This window comes from Calonectris borealis, chromosome 2 (assembly GCF_964195595.1).
Source record: "Calonectris borealis chromosome 2, bCalBor7.hap1.2, whole genome shotgun sequence".
NCBI lineage: Eukaryota > Metazoa > Chordata > Aves > Procellariiformes > Procellariidae > Calonectris > Calonectris borealis.
In genome coordinates, this window is record NC_134313.1 from 99,970,384 (window position 1) to 99,995,498 (window position 25,115).

Sequence of the window (25,115 nt, forward strand, 5' to 3'; positions counted from 1 at the left end):
AGTGTTCAGCACAGAACAGGATAAAATCTAGGCCAGAGACAGCAAGTGACTGATGATGTCCAGTCGTAGCCTATGTGGGGGGTCAGTGAGTGTAGTATAAACACTGGGAGGACTGCTGAAAATCACGTATGTATATGAGAGAGCAAGGAGTTAGGTACTGTCCTTTAAAGCTAGTGCCTGAGCGTGGGATCGTGTTTCTTCTACTAGGTAGAAAAAATGCAGCGTATTGTGAGAATGGCTTATTGATACCTAACAGTACAGCTTGGGTGTTTTTGCCTGCATGTGTTAAAATACTGCAGCCTCACGCTGGGTCTCTCATCCAGGGAGCACTGCCACATGTAAGTAACTTTTGTGCACTTAAGTGCTTCCACTGTACCGTTGCTTGAAACTTCATTATTAAAAACAATTTTTATTTAAGTTAATATTTTGCTCTTACGACCAGCTTCTAAAGGACCAATTTGTTTTAATTAGTACGTGAACAACAACAAAAATGTTTTAGTTATGGAATGTAGGATAATAATTTATTTGATAGGTCTAGTAGAGAAAAAATTCTGTGATATTTGGTAGAGTACTTCTGTATGTTCTGTAGCATATTCTTGAAAGTAATGGAAGAATAAGAAATGAGAAGTGAGAGAAGCTTTTTGTTTTTTCATGGGAATTAATGTGTCTATACATTTGTGAGCCTCTAGTATATGTTTTTCCTCTTTTTGGCTATGTTACGAGGAATAAAATCAATTAAAGAAAGAGAAAGAGAAGAAGACGACTGTGCCTCAGCCAGTTCTGTCATGCTTCGGACAGTAGTGCATCACATGGGAAGTGATCTCAGCCATATTTTTAGTCATATTTTAAAAAATTATACTTGGTGAAATAGTCTCCGAAATTATAAAGTACACATGCAGATGTAAGTATATTGCACTGCCAATGTCAATCTAGTACATAAAGAGCTTCACAACTATTTGGATCTGCTCTTCTTTCATAATGGGCTGCAACTTGTTTACTAATGCTTGAAAGCATGTACACATCAAATAAATCTCTGGTATTTGGGCCATAGTGTACCAGCATTATGCAAAGGGAAGATTAACCACACACTATATTAAGCTATGATCCACTTTACTCTTGATTCCTAGCTATACTGAAACAACCAAACCATCAAAGAACAAAATTAGTGGAAGGGTTCCTCAGACAATAGATTTATTTCCGTATTTATTTGCATTATTGTTAAGAAAAGGGCAATCAGAAGAGTAAATCTCCTTGGGGCTCAGGGCATTATAAATTAATCATAAGGCATGAAGTGAGCTTTTGGCTGTGGAAAACTAGCAACAGATGCAAATGCTACATAGCTGCATCGTATGGTGCGTACGGTGTTGCTGCAACAGCCGAGAGACAATACGCTCGCTTTGACTGCTGGTGTTGTTAATGGTCTTTAGCAAGCATTATATCGGCAAATCTGACACAGAATGGATTTGCAACAGTGACTCAAAAGACTTTCCTAACATGAAGCATCTTTATTGCGTATCATTTTAGCTCTTTCCTGTTTTTACTGTGCTCTCTTTCAGCAAAAAGGTCAAGAAAAGCAGTAGCTCAGTGGCTACTGCCATGTTTCAGAAGTGCTTTACAGCAGGGAAAGTGGGGTCTTATTCAGTAAGTTAAGCCTTTTGTTCTTCGGTTAATTTATTTTCCCTATTTTTTGTTGAATCTTATGTATCAGATTAATTAAAGTGACGTTTAAGGTATCTCCAAGCAGGTGCAGAACTCCTCATCCCCACCTCAGCTTTCCCCCTCCCCCAGAGGTAGCCTTTGCCGTATGAAACCTGTCAGCCCACCTTGCTAGACGTGGTAGCATTGAGTCAACTGTGTATTTTCATAACATGACTGGCCATCTGCACTGAACGTGGTTTGTTGCCATATTCAGGTTTGGAGAATTACAATCTAGAGCGTGTGCCTCTTTCCTCTTCAGTTTCCCTGCCCACATGTGTGCATGCGCTCACACACTTGAATAATGCTCTCCCTTTGTCATTGCACTCTGAAAGCCACCAGCTGCAGTAACGAGAGATTTTCAAAGCCCAAAACAGGAGCTTTTGGGCTTTCCCTAAAGCAGTAAGATACGTATATTTGATATTGCTATCACTATAAGGAATTAGAAAAAGAGAGAACTGTATCCTTTACGGTAACAGGTAGAAATGGAGGCACACAGGAAGATTTTTCTTGATGTAGCCTAGAGCTTCAGCTAGTGCCGGTGCCTTACTGTTGATTCAGATTGAAGGTCAGAGCCTTAAAAAGTTAAATGCTGAATATTCAAATTTAATTTTTAGCATTAAATTAGGACAGCTTCTAAGTTTAATTAGCTTAAGGTTGCTAAGTATTTCCAGCTGAGGCCAAAAGGACTTTCAGCTGGTCAGCAGTTGTGATTGGGTCTGATACTACTTACTGTAATTTTCTTGCACACCTGATATTGCTGCATTTTTTGCAGGTATGAGTTTCTTTGCTCACATCTTTTCATGCCTCATTTGCTAACTCTTCTGTTCTGCAAAATTGGCAGGATGACAGCAGGCAACTCCCTCATCCTTTTGTGTTAGGACTAATCCTCGGGGTTCTTTCTGATGTGTCTCCAGCAATACGTATTCAGCTTAGGCTGAATTTGATTTGTAATACTAAAATGTGGACAGTGCAGATCGCTTTCTGAGTATTTTCTGTCTCTTAAAAAGAAATCGTTGTAGAGGTGTACATGAACAGTTCCAGAGTTTTAATCCCTCTGTCACATAAAAAATGTTTTTAAAATACAGATGTACGTTGGCCATGCCTAAGTACTTTGCTGAATCTCTATGTTTGGCTTCATTTAGCATACTTGGAGCTTTACAAATAACAATTAGATGACTGGTCATTTAACAGGTTGTGGTATTTTAGTGCTCTGAATTGTGTTTTTCTGCTTTGGCATGACAGACAGATTTTTATTTTGATTTCAGATTATATGCCTTGTTTTTACTTCAGTCTTTTTTTACTTAACATATGATTTAATTAAAATTTTGTTGCAGTGATTGATAGTTGCTTTATTTGATACCTGTTTATAGGCATTTATTCATTACTTTTTCAGTGTACTGATATTTGTCAGAAGAGAATGGTATTATTTCTTTTGTCAATGAAAATGAGGCTATAAATTACTGTAATTTTGGGATACATTTCTGGTATGAGAAAACAGTATTCCCTTGGTGAGTTTTCCACTATGGAAAATTGGGTTATGCATAATATATTTTAGAAAAGACCTGTATTCCTCTAAAGAGGAATGGCATTGTGCAGCTCCTGGAAACTATAAGAAGAATCTAAATGTATGTATATTTGTATTCAAAGTATGCCTCAGCATCTGCAGTGTTGTTCCTCCTGGTTCACATAGAGGACTGGAAATGGTTGGTTGCGGGTTCTTTTTTCTGTTTGGTTTTTTTTTTTTTTTTTTTTTAACGCCAGTTCTGTAGGACATGAGAGGAATGGTTCAACTCTGTGCACTTCGGTGCAGTCACCTGCCAGGTTCTTCCCAGAGCTGCGCTGCGTCTGCCTCTGGTGCGGCTGTGTTAGTTCCTGAGGTGATACCTGCAGTCACCGAAGATCAAAATGAAAGTCACACAGATGTGTGACTTTGTATTTTACTGACAAGTACGAAAGGATTTAGCAAAATTACGACTCAAGAGTAAGGTGTGGGAGGAGGGAGGATATGATATATTCTTCCCTGCTAAAATCATAGCGTTAACTTTCTTGGCAGCGTGACTGAGCTCCACAGTAACTTCTGGTTTACATTTTAAAAATGCACCAAATAGCATATACTGTTTAATTCCGGGTTGCATTACTCAACAGAATGTGATTGCCTCAGTGAAGCACATCTGCATTGCGAGAGTAAACTCTCTTGGGAAGCAAGCGCATCTTCTGCAGAAGTCGGAGTGAGGCGTGGGCAGGGCATTGCTATTTTGGCAAGCAGAGGGAGCCAGCGTTGGAAAGCTGCCTCACCTTTCACTTTCCATGGAACTTACCCTTTCTCCCTGTTTCAGGCACCAGCCGCTGCCACTTGCTTCTGCTAGTGCTGGTGTGGAGCTGGGGATGCTTTCAGTGGTTGATTAAAGTATTAATCTGGGTTTGGGGATCCATGGTCTTTGCTGTCTGTCTGGCTTGTTTGTGATCCCTGAGTAGAATAGGCTATTAGGGAGCAGTAAGGAATGCAATTCAAAAAACATCTGGAAGAGCTAAGAAAATGGTTTTTTTAAATTAAAAAACCCAAACCCACGCCTCTGTGATAGTATCTTCTTTAACTGATAAGTCGGCAGCAGTTGGTGGCAGGTACAAAATTCCTGTCATTTTTATACTGTGTTTCAGTTTGCTTCTTCCAAGCCTCTCTCTTGCTGGAAGCGAAGTCAAGCTCCTGCTGTCTCAGTTCTGAGGCAGCTGAAGTTCTCCTGTCATCCTAAAGCTTGGTTATCAACCCTCCTATTCCTCTTATCAGCATGCATTACGTTCTTATGGCAGTGTTTAGCAAAGACTTTCCAACAGCGCCTATGACAATGTAGTTGGACCTCTCTGATAGAAATTACTCCCTCTTTAATGGGGGGCTTTCTTTGAAGCAGGCGGGGTGTCTGGTCAGCCAGTCTGTAATGTGGGTGCACAAAATTTCACCAGGCACTATTAGAAGTAGTTATTCATGGTTTGCTGTTGAACTGCAAGACTGGAGCGAGTGAGATTCCCCAGGGGTCTGTCCTGGCTTTGGTAATACTCATTGTTTTCATTATTGAAATGATGGATGGAGCAGAGAAAGCAGTTATTAAATTTACATAGGATAAGAAGCATGGAGGGGGGCTGCAGGCTCCTTGGAGGGCAGGATTGCAGTTCAGAGTGGCCCTTGCTCACTGAAGGAATGGTTTGGAGGGAAAAAAACCAGGATACAAACTTAGAAGCACTGCACAGGGGTAGAAATATCCAGTTGCGTGACACAGGATGGGGAATGTCTGACTCAATAGTGGTCCTACAGAAGAAGGTCTGTGAGCTGGAGTTGGGCTGTGCTGGAGGCAGTTTGGCCTGGTTTAGTTGAATAGGGTGTTAAAAATCACAGCTGGTTCCCAGACCACCAGAGAAAACCAGCCTGCGGCATGTCCTGTTCCCCTGTCCCCTGGGAGCCGGGCTGCCAGTGCTCTGCTGAGTGGGCAGCTTTTCCTTCCCTCCCCTGCCTGCTGCGGCTCCAACCCCGGAGCTGGCGACCCTGCCGCTCCATCGTGAGCGCCTGCGGGGCAGAGCCCCAGCTCAGCTCCTCCCAGGCCCGATCCGTGTGCGCAGGACAGCGCATCTGAGAGTGAAGGGGATTGTAGACCTGAAGCCATGGGTGTCAAACAAGGAACAAAGTTTCTCCATCCCTGCCCCTCGAGAAAGTACTGTTTTGGGGTGTGTAAAGAAAAGGCACGAAATAACCCGTCCGCTCCACTCAGTGTTGGAAGTGGCTCAACATCTAGTTTGGGGCACAACATAGTCAAGAGCCAGCTGGATGGCATCCAGGGAGAAGGCAGTGAAAAAGATCAAAGATTTGGAAAACATGACCTGGGAAAGAAGATGAAAGAATTGGGATTGTTTAGTCTACGGGGGAGAAGGCCAGTAACAGACACGATAGCAGTGTTCAAGTATGTGGAAGGCTCCTATGGGGAGGAAGGGAATAAACTGTACTGCACGACTGCTGGGGTTAGGACGAGAAGAAATGGGCTTAATTTGAAGGTGGCAAGACTTAGGTAAACATTTACGAAAGCTTTCAAGTGACAAGGGTGTTTTGGTGCTGCAGTCATTTGCCTTTGAGAAAGCCGTGGAAGCATCATCACTGGAGGTTTTTATAAAGCAGACAAACCTCCTCCGGGAATATTTTGGGCATTGCTTTGGGGAAGGAGGTGGAATGCATGCATGCTTCTGAAGGTCGTTTCCCAGGAAATAATGAAGATTTTTTTTGTTTTTCTGATCCTGTGAACTTAGGTAATCTCTAATAACCCAACAAATAACTCGGAAGGTAGTGGCAATTCATTATTGCAACATAATCAGTGGTAAATAGACAGCTGATTTATGCACAAAAAACGATGATGATGATATCTTTCTGCTCTCTGTTCTAGTTTAAAAAAAAATCTGTGAGTAAGCTAATTTTACTGGAACGTTTCAAAAGGCTGTTCCTGTAAATATATTACTCTATACAGAAATAGAGGAAGTGATGTTGGTTGGCTCTGCTTATTGAAATATTGTGCAAGCACAATCAGTACCCGCTAATACGTAGTGCGGCCGTAGTAAAGCCAGCAGTACTCCATGAGGCACGGGACTTTTACACTAGAGCGTGATGTTGTATTTTCAACCTAGATGTTCGTGCACTTGTGTACTTTTATGTAGAGTCGGGGAGCAGGCTGAGAAGAACTAGGCTTTAATTACCTCATTGCTATGTATATACATAAGTTACTCTTTTCTGTTGTCTCGCTACATTAAGTGCATGAGGCAGCAATTGAAGAAAAAACCTCAAACTTGTCCTTTGCTTCTTAAGCCAAAAAGCACTTTGGCAACTCCTGCAGCCACCCTGATTGCATCTCCCCATGCGTTTGCTGTTCAGTGTATGGGGGCGGCGTAGGGAAAAAGGAGAGGTTCTTCCCAATCATGTAACCTCCTGCCTTGAGAAATGACTTGTAGCATCCACATGAATACTTTCCTCCTTTTTTCGTTCTCGCTGGAGGATCATCTCCATGACTTCGCAAGTTTCTGCAGGTCCCCTGAAGCCTTCTAACTCAGTTTCTGCTATAGAATGAAAAAGTATTTTTCTTCTTGAAACACAGCTTCCCCTGTCCTCGTTGCTGTGCGGGGCAGGGAAGAGGTCTGTGCTGCTATAGCCCACGGGAACAACCTGGGTGGTGGAGATGCTACAGGACACCCGTAAGAGAGACTCCCGAGTAGGTAGGGCCAGGCAGTTTGGGTCTGGTGAGACCAGCCAGGCTTCTTGTCTCCTGCTCAGCGCAGCTCCTGACTTGACAGCCCTGAGGGGTGTTTTGTCACTGTCATCCTGGGACTAGGAGCACTGGTGGAGGATGGTGCAGAGTCACCATGTGCCCAGTGCGGATTTAGCAAGGCTTATCGTAATCCTGGCAGGATCCACGCTAACCCTGGGCAGTCAGACATCACCACGCGTTCATGTCCCTGGCCCTGCAGCCCTGGCCATGCAGTGCTGCGCTTACTGAAGAAACCCACTGCTGAGCCAGTCCTGGTCTTTCTGCATCTGGAAGAACGGCCCTGAGCACTCAAGAGTTGCTGGCCATGACCTCTTTGCAAAAGCTTCCTCCTTCTAGTCTGCTGCTATGCAGGTCTGTGTCCTGATCGAGCGCAATAACAAAATGAGGGCATGCATTCACATGTGCACATACGTGCATATGTTTTAGCTTCTTGCCTTTTTTTAATTTAAAATACTGGTGTGCATTTGTCCGTCCCAGTGTATCTGCCGTGCATCAGCAAGCTAACATTCTTCTTCATGATCTTGAGTGTCTCATCTCACGAGAAATGAATCAGCACTGCTCTGCCCGTGGAGGGTTCTTCAGGGGGATTTAAATCGCTGATTTCAATTGTCACTAAAATCAGCAAGCAAGAAAACTTTATTAAAACAATCAGCTTCTAAATCTTGTTTTGCATTTACTCTTTTTAGTTATTGTCCTTAAAGAAGGGAATGCCTTCAGTACTTGAAATAATTTTAGTTATCTTTTTTAAACTCAGACTACATTATATTTCTACAGATGTTCCACCAGTAATATGGTCCAACACAGATTTCTACGGACCTTTAAATTTCCTTGGTTTTTATTTTAATCGGTGCGTATTCTGTTCACTATTTACTAGATTATATTTTTGCATGTGACTTGTATCAGGCTACGTTCATGTGAAAATAAACATTCAGCAAAAAAGCACAAAAAGGAGATTTCGAAACATTCCTGTCACGTAACTAAATGCTTCTTTGAAATAGGAGGGAAAAAAGAAAAAAAAAAATTAAACTTGTTTTGCATTAAAATTAAGCCATTTTTAAAAGGAACAGTTAATTGTAGTTAAGTCAATATTTTTTTTTTTTTGGTCACAGTATCTTAGAGAGTTTTGGGAATCGGAGATCCTGGACTCTGGCACATCACTTCTGTTAAGAAATTATTTGAACTCCTATTTTCTTACTTTTACAACTTCCAGTTCCTTTCTCCTGTTTGAGCTAAATATTTAACTCAGCCTGCTGAGTGCACTGAAATGAAGAAGATACCCTCTCTGGCCTGGCAGAAGGGACTGCTACTGCAAGCTGATGTAGGATGTTGGTCAGGCCTGTTTAAGAAGTGTAGTCAGTAACTGCTGTCAGTTCCAAAGTTTGATTTTCTTCGAGACTTCAGCAGCAAAAACACATCCTTTTCAAAATGTTACTTAAAAAAAAAATTTAATTCACATTTCAATAGATACAGTATTGGAACGTAATATGGATCGTCACAACCTAGTTTAAAATATGTCTTAATTTACGTACATAAATGCATGAGAGAGAAGTCACTTATTTATTAGTTTGTATGTGGAAGGTAGTGACCTAGCTCCACTGTGCCCAGAGGGAGAGAAGAGGGTTGTATAGCAGACCGAGGAGAGGAACAGAGTTTGGGGCTTTGCCATTGTGTTCCCACTCACGTTCTTGGGTCTTGCAAAAGTGACTCTGTCTTTCAGACTCATCCAGCTGTAAACGAGGAAGTGAGACTGAGCGCTGTTGAGAGATTTTAGGAATAAAGTTAGTAATTTTGTCTTCTGACATGCTACACCTACATAGCCTCTCCCAGGAAAAGGCAAGCAAAATGCTACTTTGCCATTTTATGCCACCGTCCCTTCAGGACTGCAGCGATGGCGGTTGGTCCCGTGGTGGGCAGCAAGCTCAAGGCTCGCGTGGATCAAGTGTGATAACACCGATCGCTTGTGGAGTCTGGCGGTTTTCTTCTCAGGGAGCTTTGCAAACATGAGCTGGAAGTAAAGATACTAGACAAACTCCTTTTCTTTCTCTAGTGTGTGTATGAAAGACCAGTTCTTGGAAACTGGGGGAGGAATTAAGGATGTGGTGCTGAGATAAATCTTCAGAGATGTGCACGGGCTGAGGATCAGGTGATTCCCCCTCTTCCATCTCTTGTAGCCATGACTTGCTGGCATTGCTCCTGGTCACAGTTCACGCAGGGGGAAAAGTTATTGCTCCTGGCACGTACTGTGCTGGTTAACTCTTAGCAACATGACCTCTGCGCTCTGTCACTTACACCTTTGCCTTCTGCTGTCCTAGCTTGACACCCATCCTCAGCCACCTTTCATGCAGGGTGTCACCCTCGAGTGGCTGTGTCTTGTATCTTGGGTTAGATGGATGAGTGCATCTGATGGCTCCTTTTGAAAGCGGATGTGCAGAAGTGTGTGTAATGCCAGGGGGCTGTGGCCGAGAGGCGTAGGAACCTTTTTGCAGAACTATCAGTAATGGTTTGTCATCGATTCGTCACCGTTTAGCAGCCTCAGTGCTGAGGGCCTGAGAGCCCTGTGTTGGGAGTTACATAGGTGCAGCACTTTCTCCAGGCTGAAGACAAGGGAGTCCTCACTGAGCCTGTGTCTGAATTCCGATAGTAATTTGTCACTAATTGTCTTCGGGTTAGCAGGCACTCTGTGTCCACATGCAAATTGCGCAGTGCATTTCAGGAATTGCCTGCAGAATGTACAGAAGGACTCACATCATGAGTTTAAAGAAAATCAAAGAGCCCACAGAGTGTGAAAACCAGCAGTAAAATGGGTATAAGGGTGTTTCTGCATAGCCAGACCCTTCAAGGGATAATGGACAGATTTAAGACTGTGAAAAAAAGTTGTGCATCAGCTTCCACCAATCCTGTGCCTTTTTTTTTTTTTTAAAAAAAAAAAAAAGATTGTCACTGGAGCCTGTAATCAGGAGTATGTTTGTTTATAGAGCTACAAGGGGGAGGCCAACACAGTGATTTGTGGTTGCAGACTGATTCACTGCTGCTGCAGCCACTGAATGGTGGGCAGGGTGGGGTGGATTTCAGGAGCACGAGAGACACTACAGCAGGCAGCTAAGAGGGACCTTCTGTGAATGAGTAAAGAAAGCAATTCCTCTGCAGGCAGGCCAGAAAATGGAAGTAGCAGCTAGCAAAGCCTCTAGACAAGATTAAAACCGACAGGAAATGAAAACTAACTTCACTGTTTTTCTTACAGGCTGACCGCCCTCTCCCTTCACTAGTGCTTGCGATGTCCGTAGGAGAGCAGTTCCTCTACGTACTTCTTGGAGGGCGCACGCTCGGGTTAGAAAAGTGCGTGACCGAAGTGCAGAGCCAAGCTCTGCTGTCAGTGGGGCTGCATGAGCCTTGGCTCTCGGTCCAGCTTTATTTTAGACACGCAGTTACTGTCATTATCTCCGTAAAGCTGCATTTGAAAGCAAGGACATGTGTAAAGAAGGAAAGTATGGCTCTTTCCTGTCTCTCTCTATCTTTCTGCCTGTTAATCTGTTACAACAGATCTGTTGCTGTGCAGAGTGTGTTAGGCTCAGCAACTGCTCTTCCTCGGCCTACCTGCCAACTTTTGAAATCTATAAATGAGGGTGTTTGGATCGGGGGGAATAAGCACACCTTCTAACTCCATTGAAATACTTGGACAGAACATGCTTATTTTGGCAGGACAGATTGGAAAAAACGAAATACATATATATATTTTGCTAGAATATAGGGACTATCTCTCCCAAATAGAACAGCTGGCATGTATATGTGGCTAAAGCAGATTTGCTTAGATTTATGCTAGTCATGCTATGAGCTGCACTAAAAGAAAATGAAACAAGTCCTCTGTCATCCCCCTCAAATGCAGACCTTTGCCAAAGTTTGTTTCTTAGAAATTAGATGAACCTGATGAAGCAGGATCTTGTGTCTAAAAATAGAGCGTTTTACTTTCCATCTTGCCCCTCGCAGGCAGGGTATAATTTTACCTCAGCCAAGAAGTGAGATGAAAGGCAGTTTGAGCTTTGCCTTATGTCTCTGTCCTCTTCTGAGCTGATGACAGAAGGCCCTTGTCTTTCCTGACCAGGTTCAAAAGTGGAGAGAGTAGGGATCCTGACAGCGAAGAAACACCATTGCAGGTTGTTTATGTGGTCTGGGCAGCAGCTACATTTTGCGGGTAATGTGGCCTTGCGTAGGACTGTATGGTTTCTGCTACCCAAGAACGTGGTGCTTGGTCTCTTGGGGCTAAATGTTCTGCTCTTGTGGCAAAACGGGGTTTGCAATCCTGAACGAAAAGATGGAGTTTTGCAAAGCCGCCTGAGCTGCAGGTATACTGGAGCATAGCTCCGCAAATAGCCCTGGCTGCCCTTTTGGCTTCTCGAGACGTGTATGAGCTGTGTGGCTGCCTCCCGGCTCTGCAGGTGCGTGCTGGGGAGGCAGAAAGGGGCCGGGGGGGCTGCGGCGCTGCAGCCTCCTGCCCTCGGCGCCCACCAGGAAGGCAGAGTCTGACTAGCAGAAAGAGAAAAGCTGGCCGTCGGCCAGGTTGAATGCCGTGATGCCAGTGACAGCTTCCTTCCCCCCTTCTCTTCCTCCCCACCCTGCTGCCTGAGTGGTTTGGAGGGTGGTGTCCCAGGGTGCTCGTCACGGTGTGTGCGTGTTGGGGGGGGTGCTGTTGCTTTGTGTTTCTGTGCTTTTTTACATGTGGATCTGTCTGCACCTGTTTGCCTGCTGCTTTTCTAACCCCCGTGCGCAGCGTTCTTTGATTCACGGGATCGCAAGCATACGAGCCAGCGCACGGCAGCTTGGCACGACCATTTCATTAGAGCAAAGGAGGCCTGTGTCCTGCAGGGTTGTTTTAGTAAAGACAGGTCCCATCTGCTGCTTCTTATCACCCTTTTTATCTGTGCTGCTGACTCATGCAGTGTGGTCTGCTCAGCTCTCCTTTGCAGTCACATCACACTTTGAGTTACCTTTACTATGACTCACGCTTGTTTTTTCACTTGGCAAGTGTCAAGCCAAAAACCACCCAGTCTTGTCCCTCACTCAGGTGTTCTGTCCTATCCTATCCTTTACATCCAAATCTTGTTTCTCTGTCATGATCTTGTCCTTCCCCTCAAGTAGACCACCTGTAACTAAGTTTTAAGTTGTGTAATTTTGTCTTGCATACCATCTCTGCACTGTGCACCTGAGGCTAGCAAGATTGCCAGTCTTGTCCTAAAATATGTTAGTTCCTCTTACTTGCCTTCACAGATATGTTTGGTGGAAAATATTTTTTTGTTTGTTTCCTCTGTTTAAAGAAAAAGCGTGTTTAATAATGTTTTGGTGTGAAATTTTGCATTGGGACAACATATGTGCATCTTTCATATCTTGGTATGTAGTATATGCACACAGAACCAAAGCCTCTTGACTTCAAATTTGCCTGTGTGTTGAGGTAATGAGACCACAGCTTCAGTCAACTTGTGCTGAGGTTTTCCTTGCTTGCTCTTGGCCTGTACTTCCAGAATCAGCTCGTAGACCAAGGCGTGCATCCTGCGTGGGCAGTCGGTAACTCGGTACACCGAGCTTGAAATCCCCACTTGAAGTGCTAGTGTATTGTTCCCAGGTTGAAAAGGACAATCGAGTTGTGCTACTGGAGGCTTGGTATTTCCTTGCTTCGGGTGGGGGGAATTTTGCCAGTGATTTCTTTGTGGACAGATCTTTGGCCCTTTGGCCCTTTTCAGTGCCGAGATCCTTAAATCCTTTTCAAAGGAGAGCCTGGTATATGCTTCACCGAGGGCAGATGATTGGCAAAGGTTGCTGTACAGTTAAACTGATGCTGAGCTCTGTATCTTACTGTCCTGAGCCCTTGGTCACATCAAACTTCCGCTAAAACTGTCAGTCTGGTTGAAATCTGTTTGCCTTGAATAAACTTTGTAGAATTGGGCTTGTATATTGCTGTTGTGGTAACTACTTTGATATCATAGAAATTGGCCTAGAAATGAAGGACAGAAATTCTAGGAAAAAGTTTTAGAACGGGAAGGGGTGGTAATGCCAGATTTTTTTTATTTTAAAAAAAAAAAAGTTTTCCTCATATTCTTCTAGCAAAACACTAGGCAGGTTTAGATTGCTGTGTCAATTTTCTTTTCCAGGAACAAATTTAGACTTTTTTTTTATGAGGGCACACACAAATGATGAGAACACACAGCTGTCTCTTTTAGACTTGTGTATAGAAAACGCTTTTTAATGTTAAACATGTAACTTTTTTTTTTTTTTGACCAAGCTGCTTAAAACTTTTCCAAAGGCTAAGTGCGTTATAGATTTATCCGTGCCCTTGGACGTAGCCTTTGAAGCAGCATCACCTGATCAAGCGGACTCTCTGGTCCCGTCTCAGCTCTCTGAGATGGAGAAAAGTCCTTTCTGTACCCAATCTGCAGGGGGTCCCATTGGTTAGAGACGTGGTAGCTCCTTCCTGTGGAAGGCAGCAGACCATGTTTCAGTATTTCCCTGGTGGTGTGTGTGCTGAACAATGGCTTGGATGGATTGGGCCCTTTGCTACTAGCAGCTTGGCCTGAAAATATCAGGGTGAGTGCAGAAGCTTTACCCTTCCAGCTTGTGGGACTGGCCAGCCGTTGGCTTAGGTCTCTGGGCAGGTATGTCATGTCCTCTCATGTTCCTGTCTCTCCTTCCTATTTAGCTTGAAAACTTCACGGTTCTGTGAATTGCTGTTGCTTGGTGTCCCTGGCAATGCGCTGCCAAGCTTTGTTGGTCCCTGGTGTAAATAAATGGGGCTAATCATGATCATAACCAAAATATTCCATTGTTTCTGAGAAGCGTCTTGTTTTCTTGTGAGCCTAAAGTGATACGCTGCATAACTCCGAACCACAAATGTACGGCCCTCCTGCCCAACGCATGGCATCTGCGTAGGAAACGGGGGTTGCTCGTTCGAGTCCTCGACCCTTGGAGGTTTTGCCTTTGCGAGAACAGGACCGCAGATGGTATATATACATGGTGCTGTCCCTGACTTGCTGCAAATGGCGCTGAGGTAAGTCATGGGCACGCGACGTGGTGCAAAGGGGATCGGTGCTTATCGACGGAGGTCCGTGTGCCTCGCAGTCATGTGCCGTGGCTGCACTCTTGGGAAGACGGTGGCCTGTGGAGACTTCTCCGTTTTCTGGTTTCGCTCTGGGCGTGAGGGAGGAAGTGTGGGTGTGCAGGCGGCTGGTGCCGTGCCCTCCTGCCAGCTGCTGCTGGGCGGCTCTCGCCTCGGCAGGAGCGAGGTGGTGCACCTCCTGCCTCGGGACACTGGGCAAGATCGGTACAGGCTTAGGTTTACTCCGCGGCTCGTTTTACCCATATGCAAAATAGGTGTGTAATGATACCTGCCTTTGTTGTGGAATTGAGGCTTAATTAATTAATTAATTGATGTTCGCTAAATGCCTTGAGATCCACGAATCACTGCATATGCCCCAGAGCAGCAGCAACACTTTGAGGTTGGAGAACCATCTCCTCTCCCTTGATGAGATTTCCCAAAAGAAGAGGCTCCAGCCCCTCCCTCCCCAGCTCCTCTCCTGTTTTTTGGACGGAGCAGTGCCGTGCTGCACGTTAATTGTATGGCTTGCTCCCTCTGACTTCTGCCTAAATAGATAAATAAATAAATAAATAAACTGATGTGCTTAATGCAGTCAGCACGTAGGGCACTTGCCAAAAGAATTTCACAAAGCAGCAGAGCTGGGTTGCCAAATGTCATGTCTTTTATATAAAGCATTCTTCAGGAAGCAAAGTTGCACAGGGAAAAAAAAAAAAGAAGAAAATGTTATAAAAACTCTCACTGCAGTAAGAAACTTCTTCTTCCCCCACAGGGAGAATGTCTGGGCCATGTCATGGTGGGATCAAGGGAGTCTATTTTTATTTCATCTTAAAGGCCCCTCTCTCATTTTTTTTCTGCAGTCCCCCTCCCAAAGAGTAACTCTACCGTGCTGGCTTGGAGAACTCAGTTTAGATTAGCATTCAAAAGCAGGTTTGTGGGATGGTTGTCTTACATGTGAAAATATTTGCCAGTGGATTTTGGGTGGAGAGAAGGCTGTTTAAACAGTGTCGGTGCCAGAATGTTTATTAGTTTAATATGATTAATGATTGAGGAAAGCCAATGGAGATTTTTTTTTTTTTTTGGTGGGGAGCGTGGGGGAGGCAACAAAACTTCAACATCAAAAAATAGGACTGTATATTGTAAATGCATGCAAATGTGTTTTTATGGAGAGAGCTTATATGTACAGTTCATATGTTTAGTCGTGTCTGTGTTTAGGTGTGCGTTGTGTCACCTCCGCGAGCGTGAGCTGCAGTGGTTCGACCCTGGCTCTCCTCTGACGGGTGGAGTTTGCTGTGGGATCTGCTGTGTTCAGAGGTTCAGAGAGGCTCGGTATCAAACCCTGCCTGAACCGCACCCCACCACGTGCCGTGGGCTTGCAGGAGCCGAGGCAGAGGTGCCGTGGGGTGAGGCGGCCGCTGCCGCGGTTCCCCAGGGGCGAAGGGTGCTGGAGGGTGGGTGGGTGTGAGCGGGCGGCAGGGTGGATGGGGCGTTTCGGGGGTCAGCATTGTGGCCCCTGGGCTGTAGGCTGGGCATGGGTGTCCTGGTTAGCTGGGCTGAGCAGTGAGCGGGGTTTTGCCTGATTTTAGGGCCCTGCAGGGGTCCCTGACAGCAACTGGCTGCTGCTGCTCAGCTCACCGGGCTACTTTTTGTTAAAGCCGTGGGAGGATGAGTTTTGGAAATCGCTCTGTGTAGACTCATAGCATTGCTTCTGTTTATCCGTGTACTCCCAGTTCCTATCTCAAGGCGGTTCTTACAGCTCCAGAGGTCAGAATTTTTTCCTCTAAATTAAAGCTTTGTTTTGGCAGTGTGTTGTCTGTAAGTGTCTGCCCTCCCTACGGCGTTCTCAGCGCTGTGCACTAACCAGTTGACTTTTTGAGCCTGGTGTGCGCTTACAATGTAAACGTGGTTCATTGAATTGGTATCACTAACAGAGAATTGGAGCTATACTGAAGTTTACAAAACAGCGTTGAAATTGATTTTCTGAACTTCACCCCTCTACAGTATTCTAGCTCACGGGAGTATTTAATAGCATAATGTGAGATCATTTAGGCAGTAGTGCAGCCTCGGAACTCAGTTCTCCTATGTCATAGTTGCAAACTTGACAGAATACGAATTTAAACTATCTATAATACTGTTTCTGTCGGTATCCATCACAATTCATTTGAACTTCCGTCAGGGTTACTACATGGCACCGCAGAATAATTAACACAGTATGCATTAGCAGTATGTTCATTTGACCTATATTTTGTCAGGAACAAATCAGCACCAATAATCGGATGGGCAGCAAGAGCTTCTGCTTTTGGATTCTTAATGCCTGTATTGCAACAATCCAATAACTCATTGGCAATGAGTCTTTTTAAGTTAGTAGAGTTAAATAATTTTAAAATGTTGTGAAAAAAGACTTCTTTCCTCCTTCTCCTTCCTTTTTCCAGGAGGGAAATTGGAATTCTCTGTGGTGAAAAGCCCACATCTCTGGGTATGGTGTTGGTGGGGAAGTCCTTGCCACACAGTTCGTTGTGACAAGTGCTGGCGTTTCTTCCAAGCTGTGCTGTGTCAGAAATAGGGTCTCTTTAATCGTACTTTTGTCTTCCTTCTTGTAATTACGCAGTTCTGAAGTCCTGCTCCTGCTTGGGTTGCAAGCACTGAAATTTTCACTGCTGCTGGTGTGAGTCCTCACCCACGCATCTTGTGTTGTGTGTTGAGCTAATGAGCAAGAAAGGAAAACCAATTAACAGGCTAGTGCTCAGACTTTGGTGGACATGATGTCTTTAAATTTAGTGCAAGTGTTGTAACACAATTCCCAGATCGGAAGAAAAGCATTCTGAACAACAACTTCTAGTGTGTATTTGTATGACCAGTGCAATGAGACTGTGAATCATTGTGGTGTGTATTATAATAAGCATCATTTTAGATTAATTTCTGAATGAATAAGTCACATAATCTTCGGAATATATGAAAGTGAATACGATATTTGCACAAAGAAAGAAAACCCTTTCTTTCTGATAGGGAACCCTTTCATTTATACTTAAGCACAGATGGTGCGGTGATGAGCATGGGAAGAGCCTGAATTGGTCAGAGTTGCACTAACGTAAGTTGTCCATGTGCCGTCTCCCTCTCATGTTCCCTCTCGCTTACTTCTAGAGGTTTTTTCCCTTCCTTCTTTTTCATTGCAGATTCATTTCTCTTCTCAGCATTTTGCTTACATTGTCAATATAGCAGTGTTTGTTCAGCTCAGGACAGGAGAAGTATTCGATTCTGCAGCTGACATTTATTTACAACTTTTATTCTCTGTGTTAGATTGCCATTCCTTATGAATAATATCTCATGAGCAATATAACTTGCTAGCTAAGAGATCTTGGACAAAACCATCTCTTTTTCTGAGTCCCTGGTAAAAGGCAGTTGGAGGCATACATTGGGCATTAGGTTACCACTTTTTCTGGAGCTTACATCAGTTATTTGAGATGTAAGAAACCTCCAAGACTGCACCTGATTGAAGGTTTTCTGGTAGTCTACTGCTGTTACTGAAGTGTGTAGGTTAGCTTGTGTGGATGGTTTTGAACGGATGGCTTTGAGCAACCTGATCTACTGAAAGGTGTCCCTGCCCATGTCAGGGAAGGGGTTGGAATAGGTGATCTTTAAACATCCCTTCCAACCCAAACCGTTCTGTGTTTCTGTGGCTCTCTAAGAAGTTTTTACTGCTATTTTTCTCCAGTGCAAGGGTCTCCTTTGCATATTCCCAGTCCTTACTCCTTTACTACTAGGAGCAGAGGGTACTGTGTCTTTGAATGTTTTGACACCCATTGCTTTAGTTCTTGAGTCACGACTTATGTAAGTCTCTTGAGTAGGTTTCGGGTTGCTATTTAGAGGTGATGATGCGTTTCTTGTGGAGATACCGTGGAGGCAAGGAGCTTTAGGCATTGATTGTCTTGCTTTCTTTGTCTTTTTCTCATGATTTTTGATACTTTTTTGTTTGTATGAATAGTCATGAAAGGCAAAAGGGGAGAAAATGGGTTCTTGGAAAACGTGTGTCCTTAAATGCAGATGTAGGCACATAAATAGTTATATTCAGGTTTTAAATTTTGCTAGTTATCAGAGTGATTGAAAGAGGACAGAAGAATCACTAGGTATCTCCACGTGAGTGGCCCCTTGAATATGAGATCATTGCTGTTAAGGTGCTCAAATGTGAATGTAGGAAAAGTAAGTCCAGGTGTTCAGGTTTGAACACTTTATGTAACATTATAAAAAGGGGAAGTGGAAAGAGGAAGAGTTGGGGGGTAAGGAACAAATAATGCGCTGGCTTGTGGGGAAGCCTCAGATATTCAAAACCAGTTGCTCTAGGCTTAAACATTTTCAGCTTTTGAAAATACCAACTTCCTGCACCATTTTATTTGACTTTTTGTCATAATCTTCAGGCTTCTCCTTTTTTACTGTTCTTTACAGCTCTGCAAGCTAGAATGTAAGGGGGGAGAGCAGGTGAGAGTAAGCGTGACTTAGATTCTCACATTATCAAGAATGTGGTGGGAGGGAGGGGGGGAAGATAAATTTGTGAATAATACCGTGCAAAAAAGTTCAGAACCTGGAACCACTCCAGGCCACGGGGGATCCGGTAAAGTTTCGTGCCTTGTTTGTGTAAGATGGTCAGAAGGTTATTTTCTTCTTGTTTCTGGAAGAAAACTGACTCCAGACCTGCTTGAAATCTTGCGGAATTTGCTAAAAATCATGGGAATTGGTAACAAAAGTCCAGGGTGAATACAGCAGTTAACTCTAGATAGATGACTGTTTTGGCTCTCTATCTTCATACTTCTAAACTTATTTCCATTAAACTGCTTGCTCTTAGACTTGGAAAATGTCTTTAGAGTCTTCATAAGGTTTCTTGAAATTGTCTGGAGGAAAAGTATCAGGACCATGTTCTTCATGAAAATTTTTAGGTTGTTTACAGTGTGTAAACTGTGTGTATATATATTCATCAGAAGGACAGAGCAGTTCTCATCATGAGCGTTTTGCTTTGTTCAGTAGATTTCTTGTCAAATAGGAATGCGGATTTGGGACATACTGTGAGTTTCTCTTGATATTTTGTGCTTGTTGTTGTGCACCTGTAGGATACTTGTTTGACTTGTGAGTGAAATACCATGTATGGTTGTAGGAGGAGTTATGTTCAGCGTTTTAAGGACTCTGTAATGTACAAACCTGATCTTCAACGTGTAGTTTCTTTCTGTTTACTATGATGGGGCATTGCTCCTGTGGTACTAGAACAACTTTAAGTTTTTTTGATAGTAGTAGTGATCTTTGCTTGCCTTGCTACAAATATGCTGAGTGGGCTTTTTAGGGATGAGATTTACTGCTTGCTTTAGCAAATTCTGCAAACAGTATCTGACTTAATAATTTTGCTTTCTGCTTGTAATTACATGTTACTTCTCTTTGGTAATGCCTTCAGAACTTCTCAGTTTATTATCGACTCTCAGAACATAATTTAAGGAATAATGCGTATCCTGACTGGTCATAACGAGGCTGAAATTCCATCTTGGGCTTCTGGTGTCATCACGGAACCGGGATGGAATTACAGCTTTAATTTATGTACTATGGGGGATACATTATTTATTACTGTGCATTAGAAAATGATTAATCTCTGCTTGTGTTGCAAGGCTATCCTACTGCTCCGAGTCCCCAGGAAGTGCTGAGACATTGTAGAACTTCTTGTGCGGATTACAGCTTTATGAAGCTGCCAAACAGACCATTGCATTATTCAAAAACTGTTAGAGGTGATGAAAATTCACGAAGCCATTATGGGGTTTTTCCTATCTAGTAGAATTCCTACAAGGCTTTAGTTTGCTAATCCTGAGCATTTCCTTACTTTTAGTCCCTTTCAAGTGTTTCATTTCACCTAAAGCCGTGATCAGATAAACAGGTTGAGGAGCACTGTGTTTTGAGGACCCTGATTCAACAAAGCGCTTTAACCATAATCAAGTTCCACTGAAGATAACGCAAATTAATCATGTGCTTAATTGGTTTGCTGAATCAGTTCTTTAATTTCTACTTCTTTGGTTGTTCATAAAACCTATTTCTTAGTTTGTCCTCCACTTCCCAAAATTGTGTGTGCGTATGTGTGCATGCAGCACATGCATACATCCATGAATATATCCATGAATACAGGGAAGCTGCACTGGAAAAATACAAACTAATGGAAAACAGCTGTAAAATTTACTGATTATTCCAGCTTTCAATCCAGCGACTTTTGTTTTATGTGTTATGCTCTGATAACATTCCATTTTTATAAGCATTTTTAATACTAGGAAAGTCAGTAATCAAGTTCCGGTATGTAGTTACTAGTACTGTGTGACTAGTTATAATGTCCACAACTATGGCTGAATTTGAGTCACAGCATTCTTTCACAGCCAGTTTTCAGTGGGGTTTAGCCTTTCTACCAGAACTGAAGATTTGTCCTTTTTCATTTTACAGCCTGTGGACGTGGGTTTTTACCGAGACCTAGTACCAGCCACTACACCATGCAGCTGTTACCAAGTAACATAACTAATCTGTGCCTCTTCATAAAAAGAATTTGGGATTTGGGGGCACGGGGTTGCAATTTTGCATTTGCAACTGCTGTGCCCTGGTTTGGAAAAAAGAGAAAAGAAGAAAAACCCCAAACCCTAAAGGTTTGTAGGAATTCTAATTAATAAGCCCTAGCAAAAGGTCTTTAAAGTAGTCAGCGCTATGAGATCTGAAGAAGAGAACTAGATATTTGTAAAAGATCAAATAGATACAAATACCTTAAGAAAAGAAGTCACTGATGTAAATTAAGTGGATGCTTTATACTAGTACAAAAGTATTATAAAAAATTAAATACTCCCACTTTCTAAGGTGGCATTTTTATCGAAGGCTCTGATGACACGTATAAACCACTCAAGTTTCAGTCTTGTGGGTTATATTGTCACCAGAAGCTCTGACTAATAGTACAGTAAAGTCTTACAAATGACAGTTGGATATAGTATGACTCTAAATGACTTTTTTTGTTGTTTCATTATTGTCATATGTTTAAGAAAAAAAGAAGAGAGAAAGTCGCAGTGCCTACTGAGTAATGGGACCTAGTAGGGGGAAGTGTTATCCTCGATTTAATTTGGGTGGCCATATTATAAATCACAGATGTGGAATCTAAAACCCAGTGACAAAGCTGATAATGTTTGAGGTGTAAGAATCTTGAAGCTGGTGTAGAGAAAGACATACAAAACACGCCGGCAACGCTCCCCCACACGAAATTAAAATGATTGTCATTTTTGCAGGGAACACCATGGGAATCAGAATTAGAGACAGCCACCCCTCTCCAGTTTGAGAGCTAAAGAGATGGCTGCAGTTTCTATGCAGTTTCAGCCCGCTAGAGCTGTATAAATAGATTGCTGGCACCGTGCAGATCTGTGCGGGACCAATCGCCGTTCCCTTCTACATCACGAGGAGATGCAGAAGAGCAGTCCTCTGCGGCTACCTGTCTCGTGCCACTCATACTGAACAGTTAAGTTGGGGCTTCTAAGGGCAGAAAGACTTGCTCAGACGATGCTCTCCGCTCTGAAGGACTCAGGCATGAGTCTTATGCAGATTTAGGCTAATGTTTTAAAGCCTCATTCAGATCTTAAATGGGACATGGCATTTGTGCTAGCTTTCAGAATGAGTTGCAGCCTTGGGCGAATCCAGTATCATGTGAATCAAGATAGTATATCACATCAACAGAGAGGAAACCAGCTGTTCAGCATTGGGGCAATTGTTTAATTGTCTTACGATAGATACATGAGACTGGAAATAAATAGTGAGCGGTGTGAATTTTATACATACACTGGAATTTCTTACTTTTCTGTTTGCTAGTTCACTACAGGTATTATTGCCAGTTTTGTGTAGGGAGGGGCTTTGCTCTAAGTGTAATAGGAGAGGTGAATTACATGAGGATGAATGTAAAAGTTAAAGGGTAGATTTCTCAAGGTCCTTAAGCTGCCTGTCTCTCCCAGTGATTGTAGGGCAAATTATGTTGAGCCATCACAATCCAAAAGAGTTGGATCTTGCTCCTGGCAGCCAAGGGTGACACCCCCGGCGTACATTTCTGCACACATGTGAAGGACCAAATCCTCAGCGCTCCTCTGTGTGAGGAGCCATAAGCTCAAAAGCAAATGGGAGGAGAGAGGAGAGAGGAGAGAAAGAATGACAGTAGGTTTTAACATAGGATTGGGGTCCAGTAACTTCTTGGCATAGATGCCCAACTCTGGGAAATGAGTCTTAAGGTAGCATTGTTATACACGTAGGAAAGTGTGCCAACCACTCCTTCCTCTGCAGGCGCTTCCCTCTTACCTTGCCTGCAGAGGTAAACTGGAGAGACGTGGCTCTGCTCACTCTGGCCGCAGGGTTAGAGCCGGTCCAAGCTTTGTTCTTCAGAGCATGAGCTGTTTTACTGCCCCAGTTTTCTTTTAAGATCGGTAAAGATTGGGTAGTCTTGTTGTGCTGTGCTGACACTTGGGGCTGGGTTGTGCCTGCCTTGGTGCACTGCGTGAGCTTGTGGAGTTGTGTAATTACAAGTTTACTGTCATACAACGAATGACTGATGGCATAATTTGTATTTTCAAAATACATAAGCAGCTCAACCTAATCAGGTGATGTGGTAAATAGTTCCAGGAGATAAAAACAAAGTATTAGGGCAGGGAGCGGAGTTATAAACTTCCTTTAATGAGCTGCATATTGTTTGATCATGTTTTTTCATATACATGAGCTTCTGCATGCCAGATTCTAGGAATAATTGGCAGCTACTTCATAGTCCTGGAGAAATCATATTATAACTACTGGAAACAGTTAAAATGAGTGGATGCGTCAGTTTGCCTTTCAAACTACTGTGACTAGCAGCTGATTAGTACAAATAATAGAAGTCCCATTTATCCTTCTTCTTCCTCCTGCAAATACAAAGAAGGGGAGAGCTGGGGGAACAGAGGGGACATGTTCAGCTCTTCCAGACAGTTAATAGCGGTACCGCTGACTGGCTTGGATTACTGTTCTGGCTGTGCGGGTTTTTAATTCGTAAATCTGAGCAGTCCTGCTCACTTCCTGAAGCCTCTGAAGTTAAGCACGTAAATGGCTTTGGGCCTGAAAGAGCCTCGTTGGCTCATTCTGGAGAGTTTGCAGCAAAACCTTATGATGCAAGAAAACCCCCAAATTACAGGTCTTTTCCTGCTTCCAGTGGGTGGCTCATGATGTTGATGGGATATGGGGGGAATCCACGTCTGTTTGTTCATGTATGCCAGTAATCTTCAATGCTCCAAAAAGATGCAAAAATTTAAAATATCTCATGTTTTTGTGTGCAGATCAGCTGCCATTATTTTTCAAAGACACAAATTTTAAATAGCAAATGTAAATTTAAAGAAGTGTTTAAGATACGTGGAAAGCGCTTCTGAAAAAATACTCAAATGAGAGTGAAGGATTTTATTTTTTTTTTAATTAAACATTTTTCTGTAGTACAAATGTGTCAATGCTCGGTGAAAATCACACTCATTGGAACTTGGGAGAGCAGGGGAAACAGTTCACTCTTTCACAATGAAGAACAATTTGTTTTTAATGGTAATGTGAAGATCCTGGTAACAACTGTGGAAAGGCCCTGGAAAGTAGTACATTCACAGGTGGATGAAATCTTTCTATAGAGTTTGGATGTCTTTCTGAAAATGCTATGCTGCAAATTTTTGGGGTCGATGCTACTCACTTGTATGCAATGGAAGGATCATTCCCACTACACAGGGGATTCTATGCTGAAATTGTATGCCTGTCATATGGATTAGCATAAGCCTAGAGGAGCATAAGGGTCCTTGCCGACTTTCAAAATCTCTTAATTTTTGCTTAAAGCCATAAGTTGATTAATCTAGTTTATATTACATTTAAATAGATACCTATATGTTGAGGCACGTGTATTTTAGCATAAAATATGAGTCCGGGGACTAGTACGAGGAGGTGTGTTTGTAGCTTTTTAGACATTACTCTACTTCTTTTAAAGCAATTATGTAATGATCATTGGCTTTTTTTAGTAATATACCAGTTACTGAAAGCGGGATATTGTCTATTTTGCCCATGTGAAAGAAAGTTGTGCAGTTGGTTTCCTTGCAAACCTCGGTCATCCTGCAGAGGCTGGTTGAAGGGTTACTTTCATTTTCTGCAGGATGGTGGTGATGGGAAAGTTACGTTGTGTTGCAGTCACTAGCTGTAGACACTGAAGAGAAACCCTAGGTGTAAGATTGAGGAATGTTAGAAAAGACAGTATAATATTAAAATTCATGGTGGCTGGTGCTGGAAAATGAAACTGTTGAGTGCTTAGCTTTGTCATGACAAATATTTGCAGGTTGAAAGCAGTTTCGTCCGAGGTGTGAATAAATGCTGGAGAGATTAGACTGCACTGCAGCCCACGTTAGTACATGCGTGTGTATGTAAAGAGGTACAATATCCTAAATAAATTAGAGGTTTGGGTTTTTTTTCTCATTAATTACAAAAATTAATGAGACATAGGTAGCCATATGCAGCATTGTGAATGTTCCGTAAACTTAGCTTTGTTCCTGACGTTTTCAGTATCTATCTTACATTATGAATCACATTAAGGAAAAATACCTTGTTTCGATCCTCCAGGGGAAAAACCCTTTCTCTATCTCACCTCTCCCCAAAAACCCCAGACACCTACTTGTCCTGTGTCATCTGAAGCAGATTTGAATCTGTTATCTGTACCTAAATCTACAGATACACTTTTCCTGTCTTGCATAGGAACAAAATGTTGTCCCATTTTCTGTAGTTGCCATTTAGTAATGTCACAAACAAGTTACAGTAGTAAACTGAATGTGTTAAAGAAATGGAACAGAGGAAAGATTACAGTTTAATTCGCCAGAAAATATACCTAATATTATTCATAAGCAGAGTGCAATTCACAGTAAGTAAAAGTAAAGCTGTGTTTCAAACCAGCATAAGTAAAATAAACCTCCCTGGGCAAGACTATGCTTGGATTTGATATTAATGAATCTTGCAGAACTGGTACTGCAGTTCCGAGT

The 25,115-nt window shown here is 42.9% G+C and overlaps 1 protein-coding gene across 9 annotated transcripts in view; it reads left to right on the forward strand.

The window, feature by feature from the left end:
- ATXN1 (ataxin 1) overlaps window positions 1–25,115 on the forward strand; it is a 379,215-nt gene that overhangs the window by 184,482 nt on the left and 169,618 nt on the right. The window contains exon 19 of one of the 9 annotated variants that reach the window (XM_075142740.1): window positions 10,234–14,025. The exons of 7 other annotated variants lie outside the window; for them this stretch is intronic. The gene's annotated coding sequence lies outside the window, so the exon portion shown is untranslated. Of the gene's footprint in view, window positions 1–1,623; window positions 1,642–10,233; window positions 14,026–25,115 lie in introns of those variants that run through there. One more of the 9 variants, XM_075142750.1, reaches the window with a different exon arrangement.